We start from the raw sequence: 15,729 nt of genomic DNA, 5'->3' as shown, positions 1-15,729 counted from the left end.
ATTTCGCCATCCACCACCTGATATTTTTTTGCTTCTGCCCCTGAAACTTTGGTTTCTCTTGCTTAGGGCTCTTCTCTGCTCCATATCCAGTACTTCCTCCTTAATGCCAGTTATATTTGACTTTTTTATGTGACAGGCTGCTTTTTTTTTTGGTTACTAAAGTTTTATATGCATCCACTTGGGCATGATGTTTAAGAGATATGAAAACCAAAGAAAGAATGACGCTATATCTTGAGCATTTCTACTTCACTTTCTACACCCCACTTTGCTCAATGACCAAGAAACCTAGGTTTAAAATTTGGTAATATCCATGACAAGGCATAGAACATCGAATGATCTCCATCACTGTTCATAACTTAAGCCAATGAGCTCTCCCTTTTATCCTCCCACAAAACCACAGATACTGCACTACTTTGGGTTTGAGATACTAAGTGATCCCATTTGGTTTGAACTTGTGTCCTTCCTTCCCAGGTTGAGAGATAGGGGGGAAAAAAACCCAAAACAACCAACTTTCTTTTCCTTTTCTTGATTTTTCAAGACAGCTGGACTAGTGCCCAGTCATATTGGCAAATCACACCCCTAATTTATGCAGAAGATGATAAAGCCTCATCCTTGCTGATTTTTAGTGCATAGAAGCATATGGAATCAGAAAGTGCCAGACCCAGCTTTGCACTCCAGGAATGTGTGGGAAGGCTTACCAGCACTTATGGGGTGAAGAAAAAGGAGACATGAGTGAAACTCATAAAACAGTCTAAGTTTTCTTTCATTACTCTCACTTTTGGGTATTTTAGGATATATTTCTGAAAGGAATATATATATGAAAAAATAATAATGTATTGCTTAAAATGTACTAGGCATCTTGCTATTTAAAGGGATTTCTTTATTATTCAGGATTGTTTTGTAAGTCTTTCTTTAAAAAATCCAATGTATATTATCCCCAATGTTTTTTTTATTGCCATTTTCTTTCCATATCCACAAGAATCTCATGAGATTAGAGTGTAGTTCAGTACAGTTTTATTCAATAAGAATTTTTCATTTTTTAGTTTTCAAAATGAAAACTAAAAAATGAGAACTATAACCAAGGTGAGATTTTGTTTTCCACTCTAAATATAATACTAATTTCTTTAATGCTCTAACTGGTGAAATACACAACACAGAGGAAGTCTTTGATTTCCCTGCACACATCTTCACATTATAGTCTCTTGTATTTGTTATAAACATTAAACTGTGCACATTCTTTCAGTACCTATTAATACTCATTCTCAGAACATCAACTCTCTCCATATTTGAAGTCAATGAGAGCTCTAGTTAATGGGGCAAATCTATTCCCTGGAGGTTACACCTAGTCTTGTCCTAGAAGTAAATTTAAATATGTTGCTATAGTTCTAAGTATTAAGCAAGTTTTTATTAAAACAAATGTTCCTATCCACTCAAGCAGACAATAGCACTGAGATCGAGTAAGGAAACGAAGAAAGCTCTAATCAATCAAGACAGACATTTCCAGATTAAAATGATTCTTTTAGACCACCTAGTTGTACACATTTTCATGTAAAGTGATGTATACACACCACACACACACACAAACATGGTTTATACTTGCAAAAATCATAGTGAAATTGTGTGGTATTGAAATCTATAACCATTCATCATTGTTTATTCATTATAGTTAAAACATCTATTATTTGTTTTTTTAGCATACATTTTCCTCTTTCCCGCTAACCACTTTCTGATTTTCCTCCAGGAAATGCTCCCACTACTTTTTCAACCCTTTGCTTTATGTGGAGCTCTACCTTTAGTTCAAGAATGAAGCAAGTGACTCAGATCTCAGCCAACTAGCATACTGCCTTCCTATGGTTGCAGTGATTGGCCAGGGTTGGTCACATGATCCTGAATGTCAAGAAGATGCAATGATGCTTTTGCTCGGTGCTGGGATAAAGAGTTCATTTTTCTTCTTGCATATGTACCTTAGGAGATTAGTAACTACTGCTGCTGCAGTCATTTGGAATCATATGGAAAATGGTCAACTTCAAGGTAGCATCTTCAAGGAAATACAGATGAGGAAAATGACTTTTGATGCCATCATGAGAATCACTTGAGACTTGAATGAAAATAAGCCTGAATATCTATCCCTGGACTCCTTAATTATTTAATACAATAAATCCTTCCCCCACTGCTTTTATGGCTTAAGTTGTTATTAACAGCAGAAATAATTCTAACTGGTACATTCATCAAAATTAATGGCACTACTCTGGGCTCTAGGGATATAGGTGGGTATAAAACACTTTCTGATTTCAAGGAACTCACAGTCCTTGAGGGAACACATATACACAGACATAGTATTCCAACATCTAGAGATATCCATGTAGCAATGAGGAAATACAGGTTGGGAAGAGAGCACGCCAGGGAAGGCTTCCTAGAGAAGTGATATATAAAGTCATTCTTCAAGGAAATATGCATTTAATTAATTACTTTTTATTTTTTATTAAGATTTTTTTTGAGAGAGAGAGAGAGTGTGAGAGCATGGAGGGGAGTGCTGAGGGAAAGGGAAAGAGAAAATCTTAAGCAGACTCCCTGTTGAGTGCAGAGCCCCACTTGGGGGCTCTATCTCACAACCCTGAGATCATGACCAGAGCTGAAGAATTGGAAGCTTAACTGACAGAGCCACCCAGGTACTCCAGAAAATACACATCTAAATAAAGTTAGTCTGATTTCTACCTAAATTTTATTTTCTCCCCAAACAGACTCTGACATAAGGATTTGGGGTACAGCAACTTATTGGGAAGATAATTTCAAGCACAAGGGAAGGAGTGATGGAAATGAGGTAGGGATGGGAGGGAAAAAGCCAATAAAGCATGCATTAATGAGTTAATTAGTGTGGGTCCCAGAGACTCAGCTCTATTGGTGATGCTTTGAGCATCCATCTGGTCAAGGGGGTGAGGGCATTTATCCATGACACATGTCCCCTTCCTGCTTGAGTTTTGCTTCTCGGGACTTTATCTCATCTGCACTTCTTGGTTTCACCTGTGTGTGGTGAGACACATTCCTGTGGTACTAGAGAGAGCCCTCAAAGAGGAGTGGGCTGCCAGTATGCTGTGAATCAGTAGCAGGTAAACTGAGGTGAGCCTAAGAGATATGGGGTATGGTGTCAATCTGCATGTGCTACCATTCTCATTTTTCTTTTTCTTTTCTTTTATTTTTGATTCTCGTTATTGTCTTTTATTTCCTTAAGTATGTTTTATATTTTATGTATTTTTTAATAATAAATTTATTTTTGATTGATGTTCAATTTGCCAACATACAGAATAACACCCAGTACTCATCCCGTCAAATGCCCCCCTCAGTGCCAGTCTCATTTTTCTGTGTGAAGTCTTCCCCTCCCTATAATTTCCATGAATTTTCAGAGGTTTGTATTCTGCTTTTCATTGGTTCTAAGTTCCTAACTCCAGTGAACTATTTCATTGTAGCTATTTTCTTCCTCCTGTTTTGTGCCAACCCTATGTGGAACTCAGCCATTTATCTTCAAGTTCCTCTGAAAACTTATAGAAAGCATTTTTGCAGGATGTGTTTGGATGGGTATGTGTGTGTAGCACAATCTTCAGAAGATGAGGTCAACGGGAGAGTTTCCATCTCTGCAAAAAAGATATCTTAAAATTTAGTATTTCACAGTCTTAGCTTTGAAAAAGTCATAGGTTACTATGCTGGGCTGGGTTCCTTAGGAGTACAACCTGAGACTAGTTTTCTTGGGCAATGATTTATTAGGGAATGGCTCCAAGTGTAATCTATAAGGTAATGAAGAAAGCAGGATAGGACAAGGGGAAAAGTTAGACAAAAACATGGATTCCATTGATCCCATAGTGAGCTCTAGAATGAAAATGGCCTTACGTTATTGTCCTTGCTACATGCACATGGGACCAGGCTTTTTGAACCTCTGTGTTAGTCAGCGGCAGGCTATTTCTGGAAGGAGGGTATAACTTCTCAGGCATCTCTGTATCGATGCTACTATGATTAATAGGCAATTTTCAGAAGAAGGGTGTTGCTGTGAGCTGTTAGCAGCTAATGCTTACAGAAGCTGGGGAGGAGTGCACCTGCATTTGCTTGTCAGAGGGGATATGGGTGGGACACCAGCAATTTCCATTATGGCCACTCTGCTCTGGCAGTTCTTACTGCATAGTCTCTTCTGTTGGTACTGGCCTCCTGCAATAATGCTCATCTCCATTTCTCACTCAAGACTCCCTTGCTTCTCCAAGTGCTGGCCACTCCTATTGCTTCTAAATATAAATCAACATTTGATAGTATACAAAACAGTTGACTCTCAATATCCTTCTAATTAAAGACTTTCTTTGCTTACCCCAAACCTCAGAAATGTGCAGAAGTTTTAGTCTTCATGTCCCTTATTCATTTCTGGATGTGAAGTTCCAGTTTATCACTGAAATGAAATGCCTGCATTAACCAAAGAGCTTATAGTCAGTTTGATTTCTAAACAGCAGTGATTTTATCTACAAAAGATGAATAGCAGCTAGATAAGCAGACAAGGTGCTTTTGGTGGATAAAGCATCATGCATAAATGTGCATAGAAGTGACCATAGTAAACTTAGGAAGCATGCAAATAGTTCAGTTTGGTCAAGGGACAGAGCAATCACGTGAAATGAGTTGCAGAGGTAAGTAGGTAGGGGTCATAGCTTTAATTTATTGAATACGTGACACCACACCATTTAGACTTTGCCCTGAAAAGACGATGGAAATTGGCACTGAAGAAAGACCATTCTCTTCACTTCCCTGTAGAATGCAGGCTCAGGAAGGGCAACACTAGGACAGGAACATCAGTTATTAGCTTTTCTACAAAAACATGAAAAATAATGGCTTTTGTAAAGGAAGATTATGACAATAAATGATGAAGAGAATGGTAAGTGGAGAGAACATTTAAACAGTAAAAAGGACAGGGTCAGATGATGGATAGAATACAAATGAGAGAAGTACTCAGGAAAGATTATCAGCTTCTGGGCGTGTATACCATCATTTTGCTAATTCCCTCTCTCTTTCCCTACTGTTATTTCTACTCTCTCAGTAAACAAAAATACTATTATGCTTTACATATTGTTTTGTAGCCTATCATATCATGATCATCTTTCATTATAATAAACATGGTGTGAAAATATCAATTTACATAATTGCTCAGTGTTTCATTGTACAAATGTAGAATAAAACATTTAATATTATTGACATTAGGTTCTTTATTGTCTTTAAATGTTACAAACCATGTTGTTACAATTATCTCTAAAAACAAATATTTATTCATGTTCTTATGATTCTTTGAGGATATTTCTAGAAAAAGAATTGCTGCATCTTTTTAAGGCTTCTGATAAATATTGCCAAATTGTTCTTCAGAGGGTTTATGTCTTAAGATATTCATAAAATCACCTACTTTTTTATTTGAAGTGTTTTGGAAATTCCACTCTGTGAAAGAAGCTTTTTCATAATAAGATAAGCTCTAGTGGCGTAAGTTTAAATGTCTTTATGGCTACTTCTACTTTTGCCTAATTTCTACATACACACTTGAAACGGTAGAGATTTTTATAGTTCTAGTGAGAAATAATGTCCTTTGCAATCCTGTATGTCACTATTGGTTTTCCTTTTGGGAAAATGGAAAATAATCTCAAAAGTCAACTTCAAAATTTATTTGTATAGTATTTATTAACTAATTGATAATCAGTAAATTTGTTTATCCACTATTCAACAGCTCAACAAATATTTATTGAAAACTCATACTTATTCTACATAATGTGGATAAAACTACCCCCTTATTCAAGTACTTTAGATTCAGTCAGTAATCATGATGATAAAGAAGATAATAACAGCCTCTGACCTTATGTGGTGCTTCCTGTGGGTCAACACTGTTCCTTAAGCAATCTTGTGAAGCAATTACTATTATTATCCTCATGAAGCAGACAAAAAAAAAAAAGATATTTCAATGAAACATAGTATATATTAAACTGCTATAAGTCACAGGGTGTATTGGGGGCTCCCAATAATGTCGCAAGGGTGGGTCTTGGCACAACCTTCCTAAGCAAGTCAATATCTAAATTGAGACATCAAAGTTGTAGAAAAGTTAGTGTATGTGCTCTGTAAGCGTTTATTTTTTTTTAAAAAGACATTCCAGGAATTTCTGCTTTGAGGAGTGGTTACCTTGAGGAAATGTTGCTTGTCCACTTAGAGGAAATGTAGCATAGGGTATGATTCTTAAGATTTCTTTCTGAGAGTATGTTCATTATTTCCACTCCCATTTTACATTCAATCCCCTGACTTCTGCTTTCTGGCCCTATTATCCTGCTAAAAGAGCATCAATCAAGGTCATCAATGGCTTTATAATTGGAAAAATTCAATGTGAATGCTAATTTTTTTGATCCCTTTGACTCAGTTTACCTGCCCCCATCCTCCACTTTTGAGAATTACTACGGAGTTTTTTTTGTGATTCCACATGTAAATGAGATCATGCAGTAGTTGTCATTCTCTGACTTATTTCAGACTTACGCTCTACCCATGTTGTCACAAATAGCATCATTTCCTTCATTTTTGTGACTGAATAATATGCCATTGTGTGTATTTGTATATTTATTATTATTTTTATACTTTCATTCATCAGTGAATACTTAATTACTTCCATATCTTGGCAATTGTTCATAATGCTTCAATAAACATGAGGATGCACATATCTTTTTGAGGTAGTGTTTCACTTGTGTATTCATGGGTAAGGATACACAAGTAGAATTGCTATCAATGTTAATTTTTTAATTCTTGTATTATTTAGCACCTTTCAGAAATTTAAAACCATTCCCTATTTATTCCCATTTAAAAGTCTCTACAAAGTGCATCTGGGTGGTACAGTTGGTTAAGCATCTGACTCTTGGTTTCATCTCAGGTCCTGATTTCAAGGTTGCGAGATTAAGCCCCACATCCAGCTCTGTGCTTAGAGTGTTGTCTACTTGAGATTCTCTCTCCCCCTCCTTCTGCCCCTCCTTCCCATGCTCTCTCCCTCATTCTCTCTCTAAAATAAATAATCTTTAAGTAAAAATTAAATAAAAGTTTCTGCTACTCATCTAATCATCTAAACCAGAAATCTACAAACCATGCTGTAAAACTTGCTTTCCCTAATCTATCTCACCTATAAACTCTTGTCCTGTTCCCTTTCTTTTTTTAAAAGTTTTTATTTTAATTCCAGTTACTTAATTATTTCCTCTCATTTGTGTGTCTATCTTTAGCAGTGGGCTCTATTCGGTATAATTTCTAAGCCAATTTTAATTGGCTATCACAATCTCCAGGCTTTCTCACCAATAGGAGTTAGAATCAAGACTCATAGCCAAGAACTGGAGCAAATCACATAATTGAGGTATTTCCACTGTTTTGAAAAGCTTCATTTTAGTTGCATCTGAAACCTGGTGAATTAGGGATGAACTATATATTCAATTTTCATTAACTCCTCCTGTGCTGATATATCTGGTTAATTCTACTGGCTTATAGGAAATCTTGGGTTAGGATCTTTTCTCCAGCATATCAACACTGCTTAACTTTGGGAGAAACATTCAATCTCTGGGGTTAGTTTCTTAAATATAAATTTGGGCTAATAAAAGTACCTACCTTATAAGATTATTTTGAGGATTAAATGAACTAATGCATACAAAACACCTAATTTAGCGTCAGGCTTGATGTAATTCTACAAAATTTGCTAGTATTAATAGTAGTAGCGCTTTTATTATAATTACTGCTACCTTATTTTTTGGGAACCTTGTTCTGAACCTTAGTTATCATGACTTGGATCCTCCTAGGACTATCGTCTCTGCATAGTCTCTATTCACTATCCAATAAGAGCCAAATTTCTGGAGCTATGGCTGTAGTCTGATTGACTCTGGAGTTGTCGCTTTGGTTTAGATTTATTACTGCATTGTCATATCTGCAGACCAAACACCCAGATTTACTGAAACAGTCCTGAACCTATACTCTCTTGGGATATTTTGGCCTCTGTTCAGTTTCTACAGCTTTGTTAGTACTCACCTAGAGCTCATGATCTGAGCCCATAGTTCTTGCTTTGGTAAACTAATTCTCTCTGGTCTCCACTTGAACTTTCTATCTCAAGGGATGAATTGCTACCTGACTTTTGATATCTCAAGTATTAACATGTCTCCCCTAACATATAAGATAATTTTGGAGAACAGAGGAGAAATATTTTTCTATGTGGGGGAAATAGAAAGTTCATAGAAAGGTAGCATTTAATATGGCTCTTAAAAAACTGGATGGAATCTGAATTTGAGAGGATAGAAATATAGAGAATTTTCCAGGGGTGGGTAGCAGCATGAGTAAAATGTTGGTGGCACAAAGATGAGGTGCAGGTGATGGCCCTGGTTCCTGAATTTCTAGTTTAACTGACTTATATTGTGTGGACTATTCCTGCTAGAATCCATACTATTGGATCTGTATATGTCTCCTGTCTATTCTTCATCTGATTCTAAACTAAATTGAGCTCAAAGGTAAGATGAAAACCTGTCCGATTTCTCTTAGCTCTTGTGGCTACATATCTATCTAATCAAAGAGGTATTAACACTTGGAAATGTGCCCTTTGTTCTTATGGTCTTTCTTGCAATTTTTCCTATTTTCTCATTATTTTGCTCACATCACTGTCAGCATCTCTCTTGTTTAAAGGGCTATCAAATGGTGTAGGTGTAGTGAAGAGAATATCAAACTGGAATTGAAAAGATAGGGATCTCATTCTGATTCAGATTGGGCAAATTCTTATATCTCAGGTCAGGGGTTGACAAACTACAACCTGTGACCAAATCTGCCTGCCTCTTATTTTTATTCCACCTTTGAGCTTGGAATAGTTCGTACATCTTAAGTCGGTTGAAAAAAGATCAAAAGAAGAATAATATTGCAAGACACATAAAAACATATGAAATTCTGGTTTCAGGGTCCATCAATAAAGTTTTATTGGACAACAGCATAATCATTTGTTTATATATTATCTATGACAGTTTTTATGGCACAATGGAAAAATTGAATAGTTATTACAGAGACAATACAGCCCACAAAACCTAAAATATTTACTATCTGGCTCTAAATTTACAGAACAAGTTTGCTGACCTTTGCCTTAGATCTTCACTTTTTTCTTACAAGATATATTATATCTGGACAGGCATTTCATGAATGCTATCTTCCTTCTCCTTTCTCTTATAAAAAGGAATTGACATTTAAAGATATAAAATCTGTTTTTGACACTACTGATCATGTAAGCCAGAGTGTAGCCAAGCTGTAAAAATGTTCAATTTTTTAAAGTCTCCTCAATGTCTACTGTCAGGTATGTAGGCATAGAAACTTGCTCTAATTCAAGAAGTAATAGTACGAATGGAATGAGGATCCTGATACATTGGCTGCAGAGGGGTCCTATTGAGGTGTGGGATGGTGGTTGAGGATGGAAATGGTGTCATCAACAACTTAATTGTTCCTCAATATCTGAAAAGGAATTCTCAGAAGTTTATATTTTGGAGCAGTAATAGTTGTCCTGACAGCCTCAATCAATTTTAACCTTTGATTAAGCACTAGGATAGTAATCTTTGGCTGACCGAGTAAGTGACCCTGGGTTTATTTTCTAATATAAACAAAATTGAATTAGATTTGTTTTTTTTTTTTTTAAATAGGGCATTAGAAACAAAGTAAAATAACCAGAAGTAAAAACTATGGCAAAAAGTAGGTCACAATGTGTATGTCCTCACTCAGGAAGTAGGTTTATATATATTGGCCTTCTTATTGGACTGAGGCCCCTTCTAAAAACCTTCAGAATTCAGTTCTGACTCTGCAGTGCCTTATTTGGTACTTGGTGAATAAATAAAAGAAAATGGAAAAGGGGAAGAAAAATTGTATAGTGGTAAAGCAAAACACTTTTTTCAAAAGCAGAAAAAGATCAAATATATGATTTAACATATGAGCAGTAACGTTGACATGTTTCTAGATTTAAAAAATGAGAATTTACTTCTCTTTTGACATGGTTGATTACATTGAGAATGTTGGTTTAAACCCAGGTTAAATGTCTTTTCTTCTACCTTCTATTCTTTTTTGAGGTGTAGTTTCCTCTTCTTGAGTCTAATCCTCTAAATTCAGATATTCTCTCTTGCCTGTGTATGTTAAGAGATGACTGTCATATTTAATAAATATCTAATTACCCTAAACTAAGAGCTTTCTGGAAAAACAAATGTTGCTATGACAATAGTTATGGTTTGGGCTGTTGTACATTAAAAAAAAAAAAAAGATTTATCTGCAAATATTCTATGCAAGGACAAAATGACAAAGTTATTCTAGAAATGATTTTTTTGAGCTACTATATATGAAATATTTCCAGTCTCATTGTCGTTAATCCTCATTGCAGTTAATCCTCACAGCAGTCCTAAAAGGTGACACACAGATTAGGACACAGACAGAAAGAAAATAAGAACTTTCCCACAGAAGAAAAAAAAAAAAAAAAAGGAAATATCTAATTCTACAGCCCAGGTGCCCAGGTGAGAGACATGTTAATGGTGAAATTCTTAACCTGATTTCTTTGTGAGGTGATAGGTCTTGAGAATATTTAAAGACTAAGACTTCTGCCATTAGGAAGAAAACATCTCTGAATATGTTCTATTTTCTCTGATAATCTCACTCTGCAGTAATGATTAGTCAGATCAGAGGAAATGTCTGCCATTGTGACTGGTGTTCCACATAGAGACACATTTGCTTCTGTCCTGAAACTGAAGGAAGGTCTCTAGAGTAATCAGATCTGCCTTGACAATCCGTGAAGAAAGGCTTCAGGCCTGGCTGACTGTGATTTCCTAGCCAGGGGTCCTGGGGAACGATTGTTATCAGTATGTTAAAGGAAACTAGTGGACATGAAACCAAAGAAAATATTTCAAAAAAGGGAAGAAACTCATTAGACATCAACCAAACAAATCAACTTTTTTTTGGTTGCATTATACCACTATTATAAGCATTACTCACAATATGCTAAATTTGCTATTTTCCCTTTGAAGATTAGTGAAGCCTCTAATATATTTTAAAATAAGCCAGGCTGGGTGTTTGAAAGTAACTAGGCCAGTTAATTTTTTTTTCCTGTACCTTCCCACAGAGATAATATAAGGGTAACAATGCAACATTTCTGCTAAAGACAAAATCTTATTGACTTCAGTGGGCTTTTGGATCCATGGAGCCATCAAGAAAAATAGCACTGATTTAAGTTTCCCTTTTTACTCTCACAAGAATACCAACAGCCTGTGGAAAAACACAAAGAAGTATTAATTGGTATGCTGCTATGTAATAGGTTGTTTCTAGGCCAAGAAAAAGGCAATTTTATGTAATTACAATAATATATTTTACTATCAATAAAATTATGATGTGACTTACTAATTTTCTAGTAAGAGCAACTTACCTGGTGGAACTTTTTTCTGCAAAGTGTTATCAGATATGGAAATGGTACAGTTAGTAAAACCAAACAGCAAACGTAAATAAAGTATTTCATTTTAAAAGACAAATTTTATATTAACACAGATAGATGTAATATCCTCATTTTTTCTTTAAAAGATTATAATCATTATATAAGCTGAATATCTCTCCTCCCTAAGTGTATATGTCTCTTACTTTCTCTGTGTATGTTTGTCTGGGGTGCACAGCCTATCTGATTTCCTGTTAGAAAAAGTGTACGTTACATACTTTATTACAAAAAAAAAAAAAAAGCAACATTTATCATTTAGGAGAGTGGGGGAAGGTAAGGAGAGACTACGTTTTAACAAAGAGATATTTTAGTTGGAAAGATAGTAATGACCTATCGTTATGAGACAAATGCTTAGGGAGATTTGTGTTCAGCTCTTTCAATCGATATCAACACATCTCAGTGTACTTCTGGAAGAGAGCTGTTTGGGTGTCATCTTTCTGTTATGGAAAGCTGGTGGGGGAATGGGCAAGTTCTTGGCCATGCTCCCAACATCACTGAAATAACTGGTGGTTGAGTTGAGAAATAAACTCCCATATATTTGAATTCTAGGTTTTAAGTAAACCATTGGGTTAAAGAAGTAACAAATTAAAGGCAGAAAATAGAAGAAGTCACCATTTTGAAATTTGATACATGTACAAAAATTCTATTCAACTGCTAAAAGTACATGACACCCTCCTACTTTCACCAGTGTCTCAAATTCTTTTTTATCATTTTATGAAGGCTACTGGGTTTCCATAAAATCATACTTAAGAAAACTCATATTTCTTCTGGAAGCAAATATATGCAGACATCCATCCCAAAGAGTCATATGAAACATAAATATACACTTTATTTTTTTCTTTTTTTAAAATGTACACTTAAAAGGGTGAATTTTATAGTATGTGGATTATGCCTCAATTAAAAAAATAGGAGATAGAACAAAAATATGAGATATTTAAAACATATGCTGTTGTATCCCTTCAAAATTCATACATTGAAGTCCTAACCCATATTAGCTCGTATGTGACTGTATGTGGAGACAGGGATTCATTAAAGTAAAATGAAGTCATATTGGTGGGCCCTACTCCGATATGACTGTTGTTATAAGAAGAGATTAGAAAAAAAGAGATTATGACACAGACAAGTGCAGAAGACTGAGACAGTGGAAGAAGATGGCCACCTGCAAGCCAAGGAGAAAGGTGTCAGAGGAAACCAACCTTGCCTATATCTCAGTCTCAGACTTTTAGCCTCCAGAGCTGTGAGGAAATGAATTTTCATTAAGTCCCAGTCTGTGTTACTTTGTCATGGTAGCCCTGGAAAATGAACACACTTGCTATCTTAATTTCAGTAATTTAAGGTAAATTTTTTTAGATTTGTTTATATAAAGTAGCATAAAAATGCTAGACAGCCAAAGGTGTCAGAAGTCACTGCCCTCCTCTTTTTCAGGTTGGTTTTATTTATCCATATCTGTTCAAATAGTGCCAGTAAAATGGTAGCCACTCGTTTAACTTTTAATATCTTTATTGTATTATTCTTAATATACTTGAAATAATTCTTTTAGTGATTTCCTTTTCTTTGTAATTAGATGTAGTGGTTAGATTTTTTTGTAAGCTTGAATGATCTACTTAAACAGTGCCTTGTTGCTTACTCATTCTTGTCTTTTAAATTGCTCTGATGAACAATAAACCAAAGAAATTGCGAGTATAATATCAACACTTGAAAATAGCATATGACTCTTTACCCTCCTCCTCCCCTGTACACAAACTCCATTTTTTGGAAACATTGTCAGGGTCCACCAAGCTTGAATGGCTTTCGACAGCCTTACTTGGGCTTGCTTAATGAACAGTGAGAAAGGAACTGAGGTCCTCTGACAGCCTGTAACCTTTACCTAAGGAGATTTTTCTAGAATTTGTTATGTACTGGTTTCTTTAAAGCAAACCCAACTGAAAGGGTTATATTCAGGTTCTCTTCTTTGAGAAGACAATGCACAGGCCTGATCTTCATGACTTTCTCTTTACTTATTTTCTATATAAGTTTAGAAAAATCAAGAAATATGCTAACCAGCTGTTCTCAGAATTTTCTGAAATTTTTTTTTTCTCAGTGTGTGATTTTGAGACATGTTGGCAGGAGAAGAAGGTGTGAATATTCAAATGAATTTTCCTAGAAAGGATATAAAAATCTACTTAAAAAAAAATTAAATTTCTTTAATACAACTTCTTCCCTGCTGGAAAGTACAAATGCATTAGGTGGGAATCAATCCCCATTGTAAGAGCTACTTCTAGGGGACCTACAAATATTCATACATTTTTTTCTTTTATTTATGTAGCTATTATTTTTCTTCCATCTCATAAATGTAAGCATTGCCTAGGCACTGGGAATGTAGTGAGAGAGAAATATGGATAGCAACTAGGTTTTTGGGCAGCTTACAGTTTAGTAGGGAAGAAAGATATCAAGCAAATAATGACACAAATAATCACATACATTATGACATAAATGATTATTGGTTTGACATGACCCTAAGGGAGAAAAATGGTACTGAGAGAGTGCCAAATAACAGAATTTGTCCTTTACTGTGTGACTAGTAAAGCTAACAAGGTTTTCCCAAAATCAGCAAGGAAGGAAGAGCCTAAATCATATAGTGCTAGGTTAAAGATTTTGGCCTCTGTCATAAGAAGAATGTGAAAACCTAAAAGGGCTTCAAACAAAGGGTCACCAACAGAATTGCATTTTTTTTTAAATTACTACAACAGCACTGTGGGAAACGGATTGATTCAGAGCAAGAGGAAATGCAGAGAGGCAGGTAAGCTGGCTTTCACCAGTAGTCAGTGCTACGGGGGATGGCGACCTCACTGAGTAGGGACAGTGGGGAAGGTACAAAGAACAGATTCTGAGATCCTTAAGTAGAGCTGATAGGACTTAGCATGATGTGAGGGGTGAGAAATAGAGATAAATCAAGGATGCATCTACAATTTCTGGTTTGAATAACTGGATCGGTGGGGGTGCCATTTACTAAAATAAGGTATATATTGGTTGTACTTTGTAGACATTGAAACATTATATATGTACCTTGAAGGTTATAGGCTCCACCAGTCCAAGGGTATAAATAGAAATAATGTAAATACTAATATTCAAATATCTCTAATTTAAAGTCTACTTGCCCAGTTAGAAATCCCAATCGCTTGCAGTAATCTCCAGAAATTCTGAGGGGTGTATGTGCGTGTGTGTGCGCATATGTATCTATATCCATGAAACCATCTAGGTCACTGGTCCTTGTGGTCTTTCGTTATTCCAGGATGCCATTCTGATGATTCCGCCCCCAAAGGTTGAAGTCTTGTCTGTCATACCTTGATGGGTAAAGTATAATTAAAATATTCTTGTAAAATTGATATTTTGACTAAATATATCTTAATAACATTAGAACTAGCGTCAACAGATTTTTAAAAATTCATTTAAATTTGAATTTTAGATAAACAACAAATGCTTTTTTGTCCTAACAATGTCCTAAACATTGTGTGAAACATACTAAAAATTATTTGTTGTTTATTGGAAATTTGAATTTAACTGGGCATCCTGTGATTTTATTAGCTAAATCAAGTAACCTGCTTAGAATGCATACTTAGAATTCCAACTGTTGTTTCTAATGGTTACATTTATTAAAAAGAAGATGTTCTTCTCATCCTGAAAATTCCTCAGTTGTTTAGGTTTTCCAAGTGACAGAAAATCCTTATTAAATACAGATATATTTGCTGATGAAAAATACTGGGCAGTTCTCTAAGTCAAATAGTAGGGTGGTAAAGAGGCCTTTGCTTGTAGCAGAGTTCTAAATTTAAAAAGAGGAATCTAGAGGATCTGTAGATACTTTGAAACATTTTTCTATGATCATGTAGAGCAAAAATAACTCTAGATGATTCATGGTCTAGATTCCGAATTGTCCTGAAGACTAAGGGCATTAGTTCTTTCTTTGAAAATAGTATTTGTTAAGCTGAAAATAGTATTTGGACTATTTAAATCTATGAATTTACTTCTAAAAACAGCATTGGTTACATATTTGTATATATGATGTTCACTTCTTGTTAAACTAATTTTTGCATATTTCCTATGTAAAAACACAATAGATATATAGGAGATGAAAAAAAAATCTTAGTATGTGAGGTTTCCTGATGTAAAAATCTACATATGATGGTAAATTGCTGGAAACGAGCCATACTGCCCAGGTGTATACCCGAGTCTACAGTTTGTGAAGTATG

At 35.3% G+C, this 15,729-nt stretch overlaps 2 long non-coding RNA genes across 17 annotated transcripts in view; one reads left to right on the top strand and one right to left on the bottom strand.

Moving 5' to 3' along the window:
• Positions 1 to 10,040: 10,040 nt before the first annotated feature.
• LOC112650806 (uncharacterized) lies at positions 10,041 to 11,334 on the bottom strand. Its single transcript, XR_003130465.3, has 2 exons — positions 11,131 to 11,334; positions 10,041 to 10,426 (listed from the first exon to the last, which is right to left on the bottom strand). It is a non-coding gene; the product is annotated as an uncharacterized LOC112650806 (long non-coding RNA).
• Positions 11,335 to 13,997: 2,663 nt separating this feature from the next.
• The window catches only part of LOC112650732 (uncharacterized), a 94,118-nt gene continuing 92,386 nt past the window's right edge, over positions 13,998 to 15,729 (top strand). For all 16 annotated transcript variants that reach the window (XR_007407183.1, XR_007407197.1, XR_007407195.1 and 13 more), the window contains exons 1-2: positions 13,998 to 14,282; positions 14,775 to 14,834. This is a non-coding gene — a long non-coding RNA (uncharacterized LOC112650732). The remainder of the gene's footprint in view (positions 14,283 to 14,774; positions 14,835 to 15,729) is intronic.

Source organism: Canis lupus, chromosome 29 (assembly GCF_003254725.2).
Source record: "Canis lupus dingo isolate Sandy chromosome 29, ASM325472v2, whole genome shotgun sequence".
Classification (NCBI taxonomy): domain Eukaryota; kingdom Metazoa; phylum Chordata; class Mammalia; order Carnivora; family Canidae; genus Canis; species Canis lupus.
The sequence above is the reverse complement of the archived record's forward strand: the minus strand, read 5'-3'. Positions and strand labels throughout refer to the sequence as shown.